This window comes from Bos taurus, chromosome Y (assembly GCF_002263795.3).
Source record: "Bos taurus isolate L1 Dominette 01449 registration number 42190680 breed Hereford chromosome Y, ARS-UCD2.0, whole genome shotgun sequence".
In the NCBI taxonomy this organism is placed as follows: Eukaryota; Metazoa; Chordata; class Mammalia; order Artiodactyla; family Bovidae; genus Bos; species Bos taurus.
This window is the reverse complement of record NC_082638.1, coordinates 4,222,441-4,236,591: the sequence shown is the minus strand read 5'-3', so window position 1 is coordinate 4,236,591 and position 14,151 is coordinate 4,222,441. Positions and strand designations below refer to the sequence as shown.

The 14,151-nt window shown below is 46.0% G+C and overlaps 1 long non-coding RNA gene across 1 annotated transcript in view; it reads left to right on the top strand.

The window, feature by feature from the left end:
* Positions 1 to 768: 768 nt before the first annotated feature.
* Positions 769 to 14,151, top strand: part of LOC100847628 (uncharacterized) — a 146,502-nt gene continuing 133,119 nt past the window's right edge. Inside the window, exon 1 of the long non-coding RNA XR_009493657.1 lies at positions 769 to 952. This is a non-coding gene — a long non-coding RNA (uncharacterized lncRNA). The remainder of the gene's footprint in view (positions 953 to 14,151) is intronic.

The following is a 14,151-nucleotide window of genomic DNA, read 5'->3' as shown; positions in this document are numbered from 1 at the left end:
TTTCCCCCCTCTCTCTCACCACCAACCTTTTAAAGAAGAACAAGAGTGTGTATAAATGAACGAGTTCCCCATGTGTCCCAATGTGGTTGACAAACACCATCTGTCAGTGTTATCCAGTTTTAGCATCTTCTGCACTCATGTTCACAACTCTCACCTCCTGCTTATTTCTGAACTTACCCTACGTCTGTTGTTACCGTTCAGTCTCAGATATTGGAAAGGTCAGTCATCAGTGACCTTCTACACACAAGCATAATGACCTCTCTTAGGGCATATTTCTGGGCTTCCCTGGTGGCTCCCTGGTAAAGAATTCGCCTGCCAATGGAGGAGACATGGGTTCAATCCCTGGTTCGGGAAGAGCCCCTGGAGAAGAAAACAGCAACCCACCGCAGTATTCTTGCCTGGAGAATCCCACGGACAGAGAAGCCTGGTGGGCTACGGTCCGTGGGGTTGCAAAGAGTCGGACACAACTGAGTGATTAAAACAACTACAAGGGCATATTGCTACCTGGTCTCAGTGCACAGGTTATGTGATTATACCTGATCACAGAGTGGACACTTGTTTTTCTTTTTTTTTTAAAGTGTCTTTCTCTTTAGGACAGGAGTTAGCACTCTTTCTGGTTCAAGCAACAAGCTCTTCTAGAATTTCTTGTGTGTGTGTGTGTGTATTTTTGTCCAAGCACTGCCTGGAGAGGCAGTGTGGAGCCCTGAGGGACACAGAACAATGAGTCCATTCAGGGGTGTTTACCAGAGTCCCGTCTGCACTGTTACATGAGCAGTGGGTACCCAGGATGTGAATATTCAAGACTGAAGAATCATTCTGGCGACAGTAACAGAGCCACGGTTGTGCAGTAAGGCTCTGCATGAACGCGTGAGGGTTCAACATAAAAAGAAGCTTGCAGGAAACCCAAGCAAGCTTCTGATCTCACGCTGAAGATGACGGAAGCATGTCTCTGGTAAGGAGATGCTTCTCGTGTAACTGGAAGTGGGGTCCCTCTGCTCTTGTCTCAGAAGCCATTAGAGAGGACAGGTTGGTAGAAAGGAAAGTGTATTTTGGATGCTGGCAACCACAGGGGAAAGGGATAAGGGGATACTGCTGTTGAGAGACCAAGTTCCCCGTCACCGCTAGTCATGGGGCAAGAGATTTTATAGGCAGAAGAGAGAGGGGTACATGCAGAAATACTGCAGTCAGCTCTGGCGGTCATGTTGAAGGAGGCCACCCGTGGTCTGATCAGTGTCATCTTGATTCTTTCTTTTTTTTTTTTTTTTTTAGAGAAGTCATTAGCTAAATTATAACCCATTCCTATGATAGTATAATTTTCAGTCTTTACCACTAGAGAGTATGGGCAATGGATGTTGGCATGACACTAGATTGGACCAGAGTGACAGTCACAAATTGGTAACTTCCATCCCATCGGTCAATAATAATAAATTATTAGGGGCTACTTGGAATGTGTGTGGAGAATGATTATGAAATACATTATGCTTAGAGTCTATTATGGCTCTGGGAGTAAAGGATTTCATTATACCTGGGCTTGAAGGAAGTGTCTGCTACAATTGCTTAGGGTTTGGATACCTAAGAGGGCTTGAAGGAAGTGTCTGCTACAATTGCTTAGGGTTTGGATACCTAAGAGGAGATGAGGAGACTGGATGGGGAAAAAAGATGGGGCTAGGGAAGGGCTGGCAGAGAGAACCTCAGGGCCTTGAGCAGTGTGCTTAGCAGGCTGAATTCTCCCATGTTAGGGAAGACAATGGCAATATCCTCTTCTCTCTTCTTTGTGGGCAGTAGTTTCTAAGCATCTTCATCAACACCGTCTATTAGACTTAGGAGCGACCCCATGGACTGTAGCCCACCAGGCTCCTCTGTCCCTGGGACCCTCCCAGCAAGAATGCTGGAGTGGGTTGCCATTTCCTTCTCCAGGGCATCTTCCTGACCCAGGGATCAAACCCACATATCTTGTGTCTCCTGCATTGGTAGCCTGATTCTTTTTTTTTTTTTTCGGGGGACTGCTCCAAGACAATTTATTTATGTATTTATTTTATTTTTTTATGTTAATAAACTTCTGTTTGATTTTGTCCTGCTATTCTGTCATTTCTTACAGAGATCCTCAGCTAAGAACTCAGAAGGGTAAAGGGAAATAAGCCTCTATGTCACCCTAAGTCAGCTTCAGTAATTGCCATAGTGAGCAGTCTTTTTTTTTGGGGGGGGGGATGAAATGTCCTATAGCTATCAATTAGGTCTAACTGGTCTATTGTATCGTTTAAAGTTTGTGTTTCCTTGTTAATTTTCTGTTTAGTTGATCTATCCATAGGTGTGAGTGGGGTATTAAAGTCTCCCACTATTATTGTGTTATTGTTAATTTCTCCTTTCATACTTGTTAGCATTTGTCTTACATACTGCGGTGCTCCCATGTTGGGTGCATATATATTTATAATTGTTATATCTTCTTCTTGGATTGATCCTTTGATCATTATGTAGTGACCTTCTTTGTCTCTTTTCACAGCCTTTGTTTTAAAGTCTAATTTATCTGATACGAGTATTGTGACTCCTGCTTTCTTTTGGTCCCTATTTGCATGGAAAATCTTTTTCCAGCCCTTCACTTTCAGTCTGTATGTGTCCCCTGTTTTGAGATGGGTCTCTTGTAGACAACATATGTAGGGGTCTTGTTTTTGTATCCATTCAGCCAGTCTTTGTCTTTTGGTTGGGGCATTCAACCCATTTACGTTTAAGGTAATTACTAATAAGTATGATCCCGTTGCCATTTACTTTATTGTTTTGGGTTCGAGTTTATACACCATTTTTGTGTTTCCTGTCTAGAGAATATCCTTCAGTATCTACGAGACAGCTTGCAGGACATGGCTCAGAATATCGTCCGTAGCCCTGGAGGAAGAGCTAGACGTGCTCGTCTGTGCTTCATGCCTAAATGCTTTAGTCTTGCTGAAATGTTTTCCTGTTTCTGCCTTTTTTTTTTTTTTTTCACTTCTCTCAAGTTGAAACTTACTCTTTGGCTGAAGTTTTTCCAGAGACAAGAGACAGGTGGAGGATATGGGGGACAAACTCCACTTCAGTTTGGGTCCCCAAATCCAACTTACACTCCACAGAGTGTCTGCTTGGTCCTGACCTTTGACCTGGGTGTCCAGTTGACAAGACCGGGGTTCTTGTTTGTGCACAGCTTTTTTACAGAGGAGTTCCCCAGAGCCATCCTCCCAGGCACATATCCTGATATCTACAGGCAGCCTCTTCCAAAACAGACGGCAGAGCTGAGCTTCCCTCCACGGTTTTCCCCTTCCTTGTCAGTCTGCTGGGCTGAAGGACACGGGACAACCTACCATGATTTTCATGCACCGTCTCCACACACATTTTTCTCTTACACTCTCTGCCACTCGTTCTGCAGATTTTAAGATGTGAGTCTAAAAATAAAGACGTGTGAAGATTCAATCACCACTGTTCTTTTATTTAAAGCTCTGGACAATTACTGAGGAAAAAAAAAAAAAACCCAAGGGATGAAAAATAGAGATTAGAAAAATTGAATAAGAAAGTCATTATGTACAATACATCATTTGGTATATGGTGCACTGCGATCTTGAATTTTAATAATGAGTCAGAGAATTGTTAGGATTTTTACCGAGTATTATGACCCTGTAAAATTATTCCCATAAGGGCAGTTTCCTAAGTACCTCAGAGATTAAACTTATACTTAAACATACCTTTCTAAAGCGGATATTGTTTCCTATGTATTTTAAAACGATTATGGCTGTCTAATTAACATGAGCCAATGATCAGTATGCTCGTCACTAATTGGATAATCCTCCAAAATGATTCATGCAGTTAATTGGACAGCAACTCCGTAATGTCTGTTTGTATCATCTAAAGAGTATTTAAATATTGACAAATGTCTCATGCATATGTATGTACCCGAAAAGGTCAAGATGACTCAGAAGATGGCAGCTTACTACTTGAGAATGAAGTTGAAAAAAATACATGCAATGCACTTCTCCAGTCCACAGGTCAGACACACCAGTGAAACCACATGCAGTGACTCCGTACCGGATCCAGTAGGAAACCTAACATCCAACCTGGTGAACGGTGAAGTCGCTCAGTTGTGTCTGACTCTTTGCGACCCCATGGACTGTAGCCTACCAGGCTCCTCCGTCCATGGGATTTTCCAGGCAATAGTACTGGAGTGGATTGCCATTTCCTTCTCCAGGGACCTTCCCAAACCAGGGATCAAACCCGGGTCTCCCACATTGTAGACAGACGCTTAACCGTCTGAGCCACCAGGGGAGTCACCCAGCTTGGGGCACCCTTAAATCATTTATTCATTCATGCATTACAAAAAAGCCTGCAATACAGGAGACCCAGGTTTGATCCCTGGGTCAGGAAGATTCCTTGGAGAAGGGAATGGCAACCCACTCCAGTATTTGCCAGGAGAATTTCATGGACAGAGGAGCCTGATGGGCTACAGTCCATGGGGTCGCAAAGACTCGGACATGACTCAGCAACTAACACTTTCACTTTTTATGTGTCAATGAAGGTGAGGTACTGAGGAGTGAGAAAGGAGACAATCCCAGTCTCAAGCCACTTACCATCCTCAGGAAAGCAATGGAGAACTTAAATGCAGGCACGGGGATTGAATTTGTTGTCTGAGGTCAATACTTTCCATTTATAATAGAGTTTAAAGGAGTGGAGTGCAACCCTGTTCTTTCAAGATCTGTATGGGTGCCCGCTCAGTCATGTCCAGCTCTTTGTGACCCCATGGACTGTAATGGCCCACCAGGCTCCTCTGTCCATGGGATTTCCCAGGCAAGAACACCGGAGTGGGTTTCCATTTCGTTCTCCGGGGGATCTTCCAGACACAGGGACAGAACCTCCATCTTCCGTGTCTCCTGCATGGGCAGGTGGATTCTTTACCAACTGTGCCAACTGGGGTACCTCAGGGCCATTAAGCTCCTATGTCCTGAGTATCTCTGCTGATTCCTGAAGGATAAGTGAGAGTCCTTCCCGATGTATGAGGTTGGCAATGTCGTCCCTGGCACAGGGACCAGCAGTGTCCAGCATAGGGTCTAGAGGGAGCCACTTACTGGTGTGTGGCCACGTAGGAGTCACCAAGCTACAGACCAGAGAGCTAAGAATGGTGCTCACGTTTATAAGTGGTTGAAAAAGTCAGAAGAAGACGAGCGTTTTTGTGACACATGAAGATTATACAAAACTCAAATTTCAGTGTCCGTCAGTGACACTTTATTGGGAGGCAGCCATCTGCATGGTCTTATCTCATTTGTGATGTCAAGGACTATGTTCACGCTACAGCAACAGAGTTGATTGGTAGTAATAGTGACCATGTGGTCCTGTCTGTCCCCGGACAGAAAAAAAATTTGCTGATCCCTGGACTTGCAGGGATCACATCCATGCGAGTGGGCAGAGGTGAGCCATAAAGGTGAGCCCCAGATGGTGCAGAGTCTTGCAGGGAGACCAGGAAATTGGATTTTATTATCTGCCGATTGAAAGACATGGAAAGCAGGGAAGTAAGTCTATTATCGAGAATGAACATTTTAGGAAGCTCGCTTGGGTGGACACATGAGTGAAGATCTGAGTAGGAAAGCCAGGATGGAGTTAGGGAGGTGTGGCAGTAACCTTGCCAGGAGCAAAAGAAGAATCGGTGTGTAGGCAGTGACCACCTCCAACCGTGGAGGGAGGGATAAACAAGACAGAGTAGAATATTCCCAGAACAGTTTTGTGTGTTGGCCAGTGATACCATTGTCTTCTGGTTACCTGGACCCTCTTGAATACCGTCTGTTACACCTGGAGGGGCAGACTCAACCTGCGTATGAACAGATTTGATGATTGGAGTGGAGACAGCCCGTGGGCCATTCCCATCGTCTCTGCACCCGCTTCTACATGCCACAAGCTGTTCAGTGCTCGCTCAGATGGTAAAGAATCTGCTTGCAATGCAGGAGGTCCAGGTTCAATCCCTGGGTCGGGGAGATCCCCTGGAGAAGGGAACGGTAACCGACTCCAGGATTCTTGCCTGGAGAATGCAGAGGAGAGGACAGAGGAGCCTGTGGGGCTACAGTCCATGGGGTCGCAAAGGGTCAGACACGCCTGAATGCGTTTCACTCAGTCATTCATTTCATGCCACACGTTGCTCGCTGTCAATACCCCTGCTTGTCTTCTTGGAGTGTCTTTCTCGCCATGGGAGGCATGCCGGGACCAAGTACAGGATAGCATGATGTTCTAGAGAGATGCTGGCCTTGTCGGCATCCCTCAGACCATGACATATGAGGTGAATACATACCCTGCCTCCTTCTCCATCCATCAGGTGGGATGAGGCTGGAGTGTGTCTTTCAGATAGTTTACTGGGCTTCTGTTATCCGCAGGGTTGGCTGCCCTGAGAAGCCATCCCTGTTTTTGTTTTCTTTTTGCAACAAGTGATACATCCAAGTGCTCAGTTCATAGTGGTCTTTGGCCAGAGGGCATGGAACAGCAAAAGGAAGTCCAGGTTTGGTGTAAGGAGATGACTTGCGGGGGGCTCAGACAGTAAAGAATCCACCTGCAATGCAAGAGACCCGGATTCCATCCCTGGGTCGGGAAGATTCCCCTGGAGGAGGAAATGGCCACCCACTCCAGTATTCTTGCCTGGAGAATCCCGTGTTCAGAGGAGCCTGGCGGGCTACAGTCCCTGGGGTCACAGAGTCGGAGACGACTGAGCGACTAACACTTTCCCTTTGCGCTGCACCCACAACATAGTCCATTTAGACCAAGAGGACATCGCTCACACATGTAGGATGTTTGCAGGAATGCATGCTTACGTGGCTAGCAAAAGCATCACCAAGGCTAAATGCCTCAGAGGTCCCCATCCCCAAATCCCTCAGCCCTTCACATCCTCTTCTGGGTAAACTGAAAGGCTTGGCCTCCTTAACACTGAATGACATTTTATCATCAAAAATCAGTGCATCCCTCAGGAGCACAAAGTCAAAGCAGTAAGATTCGTATTCTAAGTTATGCATAGTGTGGACATGTACACACATGTGCTGAAAGAGTGAAACACCCACCCCAAGACACACACACACACACACACACACACACACAGAGCTTGGAAAATGGTCCCATGAAAACGCAACCATCACAGTAACCATCTGTAGATCTGTTTCTCCTTAATCCTGAAGGCTAAGCTGTCGGGATTCAACTCAGCTCTTAGGGACCCACGAAAGCAGCAGCCCATGATATCCGGGAGACGGTTGTCACCAATGTGTCTAAAAAATAAATCCCCTGGTCGTTTTCAGGAAGAGAGCCCTCTGCGTCATCTCCACGGAGGTGCAGGACTCGACTCGTCTTTTCCCGATTTTTGAAAGCAGCCAATTTAAGGATATCTGACTTTGCTCCTGAGTGAAAGCTCTTGTGTTTCAGCTTCCTTATTTCTTTAAACGTTTCCTTATTAGCCCTTATTTCTTAGGAACTTGGTTCCTAAGAAACTTAGAGTTAGGGTTAGCAGAACTTGGTTCTCTTGAGTCTGTGTTAGAGGTAGGAAAAACTTTCCTGTACAGGGGCAAATAATAAATATTTTGCCTTTCTGACCCACACAGTCCATGTCACATATACTTCTGTTCCAGACAGTATCTATGTGAACAGGTATGATCAAATGCTAATAAAACTTTATTTATTAAAAAAAAAAACAGAGAGTGCAGCCTGGGACTGCAGTTTGCTGAGCCTGCTTTAAATTAACTTACCTAATATCCGAATCAGAAGAGAGATTTGCTAGTTAATTCAATAAATCCACTTATATCATCTCCCTGATACTTATCTAGAGTCTACCATACATCAACCTGAAAAATACAAGACAGAAATATGTCTATTAGCATGCAGAATTCCATTTTGAAGAGGGGGAAAAACAGGCATGAAAGCAAGTTGATGTCAGGGGTCTACTGGTTTTTAAAAACTTCAAGATGTATCATGGAATGTATGTATATATGCATGTGTGTATGTATATATGCATGTGTGTATGTATATATGTGGGGCTTCCCTGGTGGCTTAGCAGTAAAAAATCCCATCTGTCAATACACAGGAGACACAAATTCCATCCCTGGGTTGGGAAGATCCCCTGGAGGAGGAAATGGCAGCCCACTCCAGTATTCTTGCCTGGAAAATCCCTTGGGCAGTGGAGCCTGGGGGGCTACAGTCCCTGGGGTTGCAGGAGTTGGACGCGACTGAGTGGCTAAACAGGAATAAAAAATGCATGTATGTATAATATCTACCTAGACTGTGCTGTGCTGTGCTTAGTCGCTCAGTCGTGCCCGGCTCTTTGCAAACCCTTGGACTGTAGCCCACCAGGCTCCTCTGTTCATGGAATTCTCCAGGCAAGAAGACTGGACTGGGTTGCCATGCCCTCCTCCAGGGGATCTTCCCCACCCAGGGAATGAACCTGTGTCTCCTGCACTGCAGGTGGATTCTTTCCTGCCCAAGCCACCTAGCGGACGCCCCACTAGTGAGTACCGGACACTAAAACACTCCCCAGAGGGTGGCTGAGTATTCCATTGCAGCCCGGCTTCACATGTTGCGAAACCCACTGGTAGAGCATGACTGTAAGCACAGCAGATAACTAAGCCACAAGTATTTGGAGGAGAGAGGATGTCAGTATGTACATAAATCACATTAAATATTATTTTTAAAATTTATTATATTTTTATTGAATGATAAGGATGAGATGGTTGGATGGCATCACTGACTCGATGGACATGAGTGTGAGTAAACTCCGGGAGTTGGTGATGGACAGGGAGGCCTGGCGTGCTGCAGTCCATGGGGTCACAAAGAGTCAGACACGACCGAGCGACTGAATTGAACCGAATTGCTTTACTGAACTTTGTTGTTTTCTGCCAAACCTCAACATGAATCAGCCATAGGTATACATAAAGATTATTAATAGGGCTGCTCATATTTTTTCTTTATCCTACCTGCTTTTTCTGGGGTTTCTCAGCATCACTGACATTTAGGCTGGATTCTTTATTTATTTTTTTATGTTTTACAGCTCTTTACTATGGGAAAAGAAGCCAAATACAAAACAATGTGAAAGAATTCCGAAATGAACACCATATGCACACAACTTAAATTCAAAATTGTTAATGTTTGCGTTCCTTTGGTGTAGGTATCCCATGTGCTCTTGGTTTTAGCTCTGCTATTTGCAATCAAGTTATAGACACCCAGTACTTTAATAGGTTTCTCCTACAGACAACGACATGCACGTGTGCGTGCGTATGTGCTCAGTCACTTCAGTCATGTCCAACTTTTTGTGACCCTGTGGACTGCCCTCTGTCCATGGGATTCTCCAGGCAAGAATACTGGAGTGGGTTGCCATGCCGTCCTCCAGGGGATCTTCCACATCCAGGGATGGAACTAGCATCTCTTAAGCCTCCTGAATTGGCAGGCAGGTTCTTTACCACTGGCGCCGTCTGGGAAGCCCAGTTCAGTTGCTCAGTCGTGTCCGACTCTTTGCCACCCCATGGACTCCAGCGTGCCAGGCTTCCCCGTCCATCACCATCTCCCGGAGCTTGCTCAAACTCACGTCCATCAGGTCCATGATGCCATCCAATCATTCCCTCATTTGGGAAGCCCAGATAAGGACATATTCCTACATAATCAGACTTTAATATGTATCTTTGACACGCCTACATAATGACAATAGCCTTGTTATAGCTAAGATAATCATGTAATAATTCATAATGTGATCTAGTATCCATACTTCCGTAATACGATCTAATACCCAGTTTCGTGTGCAGCGTCTTCATCTTGAGGGGCTGTCCTGTGCGCGGTGGGACATTGGGCAGGGTCCCTGCTGTCCCCCCACCGCAGAACACTAGTACTCCCACCCCTCAGTTTGTAAGGATCAGAAAGGTACCCAGAGGGGCTCTGTCGCCTCCCGCTGACAACCCCTTGGGACCTCTACAGACAGTGGACTGTCCACAAACACAAAAGCTGAGTCGGGAGGTCCCTGGTCAGACAGGCACAGCCACGTGAGGACCTCCTCTTGGGCCCCCAGCCAGTCGTCTGCCGTTTCCAGAAGATGACGTGGCATCTTGGCACGTGGAGATGCCCTGTCGGCCCACACGCGTGATTTCACTGACGAACCCACCCTTCGGTACTGATGAAGTTTAGTTCCAAACCCTTAAGGAGCAAAGACCTTGGACCCGACCTCAACACCGAGCATGTCCTTAAAACTTATCAGATCACTAACTCAGCTCTCACAGACACAATTCAGGAAGGAAAGGAATATGCAAATAGGTGCTTCCCCTTGTTCTCAAAAACTGCTAATTGCTCCCCCCACGAACCTCCTAAAGGCACTTGTGTGTGTGCGAGAGGTGGTGATTCAGCCCAGGTGTTTCCACTACTCAGCACTCTCTTCCTTCCTTCCACACACCACCTTCAGACTGTCAGTTACAGTCCAAAGTGGCAAAAAAAAAAAAAAAAAAGAATGTGCGAGAGTCTGGCAGTTACTCAGGGACTCATGAAGGCAGTAACCAAATTCCCAGAGTTTGGGACAAAGTACGTCAGCTTCTGCATTGTTGATGCTTGGGGTTGGGTAGTTCTCTGTGCCGGGGACCGCCCTGTGGTCTGTAGGGCATCAAACGTCGTCCCTGGACTCTAGGGTATGTGTGTGCTCAGTTGCCTCTGACTCTTTGCGACTCCACGAACTGTAGCCCTCCAGGCTCCTCTGTCCATGGGGTTCTCCAGGCAAGAATACTGGAGTGGGTTGCTGTCTGCTTCTCCAGGGGATCTTCCCAACCCAGGAGCCACCCAGGAAGCTCAGACTCTAGGATATAGTAGGATGCTAATTAGGTTATGGCAACCATGAATTGCCATCTCGGCAAGGAGATCCAACAAGTCCATCCTAAAGGAAATCAGTCCTGCATATTCACTGGAAGGACTGATGCTGAAGCTCCAATACTTTAGCCACCTGATGTGAAGTATTGACTCATTTGAAAAGACCCTGATGTTGGGAAAGATTGAAGGCGGGAGGTGAAGGGGACGACAGAGGATGAGATGGTTGGAAGGCATCATTGACTCCATCGAAATGAGTTTGACGAAGCTCCAGGAGTTGGTGATGGACAGGGAAGCCTGGCGTGCTGCAGTCCATGGGGTTGGAAACAGTCGCATGTGACTGAACTGAACCATGAATATCTCCTGACATTGCATAGTATCCCTGGAAAGGGGAATCCCCCCAGCTGAGTATAATGGCTTGTGGCAGGGGTCCCCAGCCTCCCAGATCTCATGCCTGATGACGTGAGGTGGAGCTGATGTCATAATAATAGAAATAAGTAGTAGTTAGTAGTAGTTAAGTCACTAAGTCGTGTCTGACTCTTGTGACCCCATGGACTGCCAGGCTCTTCTGTTCATGGGATTCTCCAGGCAAGAATACTGGAGTGGGTTGCCATTTCCTTCTCCAGAGGATCTTCCTGACCCAGCAGTCGAACCCAGGTCTCCTGCATTGCAGGCAGATTCTTTACTGACTGAACTATGAGGGAATGGGATGCACCTGAATATTCAGAAACCATCCCCTCCCCACCCTGCCCCAGTCCGTGGAAAAATTGTCTTCCACAAAACTTGTCCCTGGTGCAAAAAACGTTGGGGATCACTGGTTTATGAGATAAATTCTTACTGAAAAGGAAGGACACTGACATGAAACATTTGGGGAAGGACCTGATTGGAACTTTCAAAAAGACTTCCGCCTGGGTCTCACCCTTGGGACTTTGGAAATAATTGTCTGGGGTTAAGCTTGAGTACAGGGTTTTTCAAAACTTCTGGTTTGATTGTAATACACAGACAGGCCTGAGAGTCTCCAGATCTGGGAAAAGATAATCATGACCTGATTTCAAAGGAAGCTTCACCAACGCTCTCATAAGTCAGTACACCACCTGATCCCACTGGATGGTTGACCACGTTGCATCATGGTTTGATAACCTGTAGAACTCTTGTGGTACAGTTGGTAAAGAACCCACCTTCCAGTTCAGGAGACATAAGAGAGGTGGGTTCCATCCTTGGGTGGGGAAGAGCCCCTGGAGGAGGGCATGGCAACCCACTCTAGTATTCTTGCCTGGAGAATCCCATGGACAGAGGAGCCTAGTGGGCCCCACTCCATGGGGTTGCAAAGAGTCGGACACCACTGAGCACACACACAGAACCCGTGTTAGTCTGGGGACAGACGCCAGTCCTTAGTACTGTTTTGTCCACAGGTTGAAGAAGACATGGTGGGCTGGCAGATGAAAATGCATCAGCCACCCTTTGAGAGTCCACTTTCTAGAACTTGCCCTGGTTTCCCAGGCTGTCATGATGGAATGTTCATCCACTCTCCATCGCATGTCCCATCTATTGAACTTTCACAATCTACCCAGAAGATGACCTCTTCTCATGATGACCTCCACTGTTCTTCTAGAAACTTCCACCATTATCTCCCTCAGGATAATAAAAATCATTGCTACTAATTGTTATATGTTCAGTTCAGCTCAGTTGCTCAGTCATGTCCGACTCTTTGTGACCCCATGGACTACAGCACACCAGGCCTCCCTGTCCATTACCAACTCCTGGAGCTTGCTCATACTCATGTCCATCGAGTCGGTGATGCCATCCAACCATCTCATCCTCTGCCGTCCCCTTCTCCTCCTGCCTTCAATCTTTCCCAGCATCAGGGTCTTTTCAAACGAGTCAGCTCTTCTCATCAGGTGGCCAAAGGATTGGAGTTTCAGCTTCTGCATCAGTCCTTCCAGTGAATAATCAGGACTGATTTCCTTTAGGATGGACTGGTTGGATCTCCTTGAAGTCCAAGGAACTCTCAAGAGTCTTCTCCAACACCACAGTTCAAAAGCATCAATTCTTCAGCGCTCAGCTTTCTTTATGGTCCAACTCTCGCATCCATACATGACTACTGGAAAAACCATAGCCTTGACTAGACAGACCTTTGTTGGCAAAGTAATGTCTCTGCTTTTTAATATGCTATCTAGGTTGGTCATAGCTTTTCTTCATATAATACATTGTTATATGTATTATTATATTAATACGTTATTTGTACACAATTAAAGTATATTTACACAGTTACTTCTCCTCTGTCTCCTCTTTCTTTTTTTCTTATTTGATTACCACTAGCATCACTACAGGGGTTCCCAGGTGGCTTAATGGTAAAGCATCTGCCTGCAAATATAGGAGACGCGGGTTTGATCCCTGAGTTGGCAAGATCCCCTGGAGGAGGGCATGGCAACCCACTCCACTCTTCTTGCCTGGAGAGTCCCATGGACAGAGGAGCCTGGTGGGGTAGTCCATGTGGTCTCAAAGAGTCGGGCATGACTTAGTAACTAAATGGCGATGCAGTCAAATTACCACAAGCTTGGGGTGGGTGCCTTAAAACCAACAGAAATTTATTCTCTGACATTTCAGAAGGCTAAAAGTCAGAAATCAAGGTGTCCCAGGGCTGAGCTCTCACTGGAGACCCCAAAGGAGGTTCCTTTCCTCCCTCTTCTAGCTTCTGGGAGGCTCCAGGTGCCCTTGTTCTTGTGGTCATATCTGTCGAGTCTTCGAGATCAGCTGCTTCAAACCCCTGGCCCCTCTGCCTTCACCGTGTCTTGGCCCGTGTGTGTAAATCGGTCTCCGCCTTCTTGATGCATGTGACATGTTCAGAGCCCACCGGCTTAGTCCACAATAATCTCTCCATCTCAAGACCCCAGATCACATTTTCAAAGACCCTGTTTCCATATAGAATTTGTAGGTTCCAGGGCTTAAGAATATTTTTCTTTTTTTTTTAAAATAAATTTTATTGGGGTAGACTTGATTTACAGTGTCACGATAGTTTCAGGCATACAGCAAACTGAATCCCTTATACACATACATACATCCGCTCTTTTTAGTTTCTTTTGCTGTATGAGTCATTACAGAGTGCTGACTAGAGTTCCCTCTGGTATCCAGTAGGTTTTCATCAGCTGGAGCTGATTTCTTGAAGGGTTCCGGTTATTCTACCTACTGCTCCACTGCTTCATTTTTCATGTTTATTTGTATATTAGATTTCCTCTGCTACGATTTAAAATTCATTAGGGACAAAGTCTTTTCAAAATTTCTTATTCCACTGTGTTTCCCTACCGTATTGCATCACACAGTATTGTAATAACCCCATTGTACACCCCA